Genomic DNA, 1249 nt, shown 5'->3' with positions numbered 1-1249 from the left:
ACTCATACTTTATGACATCGAGATGGAAGTAGCAGACTCCTCGTTTGTTTCATTCTTTGACTTAAGGCGGCGAGCTGGCAGTAACGTTACCACGCCGGGCGAAATGCTTAGCAGTATTTCGTCTGTCGTTACGTTCTGAGTTCAAATTCCGCCGAGGTCGACTTTGCCTTTCATCCTTTCGGGGCCGATAAATTAAGTACCAGTTACGCACTGAGGTCGATGTAATCGACTTAATCCCTTTGTCTGTCCTTGTTTGTCTTCTCTGTGTTTAGCCTCTTGTGGGTAGTAAAGAAATAGATATTTCTTCTGTCTTTACGTTCTGAGTTCAAATTCCGCTATGATAATAATACGGATGATCCCAAAGTATGCAGTCTTTAACTGTATTCATTGTTGTAATTAACGTTATTTTTTATTAGTGATTTCAAATTTTGGCACAAGGGCAGCAATGTCAGGGGTGAGGGTAAGTCATTTACATTGACCCAACTGGAATTTATTTTGTCGACCGCGAAAGGATGAAAGGCAAAGTTGACCACGCAGAATTTGAACTCAGAACGTGAAGACGGTCGAAATCCCGCTAAGCATTTTGCCCAGCGTGCTAACGATTCTGCCAGCTCGTTTTTCTAACTACAACCATGATAATACGGATGATCCCAAAATATGCAGGCTTTAACTGTTTATTGTTGTAATTAACGCAGTCATTTTTTTTTATCATGATTTCAAATTATAGCACAATGCCAACAATTTCATCGACGCCAGTACTCAACTGAAACTCATTTTATCGCCCAAGAAAGGATGGAAGGCAAAGTTGACCACGGTAGAATTTGAACTCAGAGTGTGAAAACGGACGAAATGCTGCTAAGCATTTTGCCCAGCGTGCTAATAATGATTCTAATTACTATGATAATAATTCGGATGGTCCCAAAGTATGCAGTCTTTAACCAGGTTTATTATTGCTATTAAGGTAGTCTTTATCTTTTACATTTATTTTTAACTGTTTTTTTGTTACATGTTTTATGTGCTTATGTGAGAGTATGCATAGGTCATGTGTGTGTGTGCACATATGTAACCGAGATTTTTCCTCTCCTGTACTCGAAAATCCTTTCATTCGCTTCTAACAATAAACACTTGTATTCAGATGACACATCAGTGTTCTTTATAATATAAACACTTCTCTAGTTCGTGTATTAACTCCGGGTTCAGAAATCCGGAAAAATATATCTCAATAAACACTGACAACTTAATTTCCTTC

The 1249-nt window shown here is 38.4% G+C and overlaps 1 long non-coding RNA gene across 1 annotated transcript in view; it reads right to left on the bottom strand.

The window, feature by feature from the left end:
- Nucleotides 1-521: 521 nt before the first annotated feature.
- The window catches only part of LOC118768024, a 20000-nt gene continuing 19272 nt past the window's right edge, over nucleotides 522-1249 (bottom strand). Inside the window, exon 3 of the long non-coding RNA XR_005003944.1 lies at nucleotides 522-545. This is a non-coding gene — a long non-coding RNA (uncharacterized LOC118768024). The remainder of the gene's footprint in view (nucleotides 546-1249) is intronic.

This window comes from Octopus sinensis, linkage group LG26 (genome assembly GCF_006345805.1).
Source record: "Octopus sinensis linkage group LG26, ASM634580v1, whole genome shotgun sequence".
Classification (NCBI taxonomy): domain Eukaryota; kingdom Metazoa; phylum Mollusca; class Cephalopoda; order Octopoda; family Octopodidae; genus Octopus; species Octopus sinensis.
This window is presented reverse-complemented; position numbering and strand designations above follow the sequence as displayed.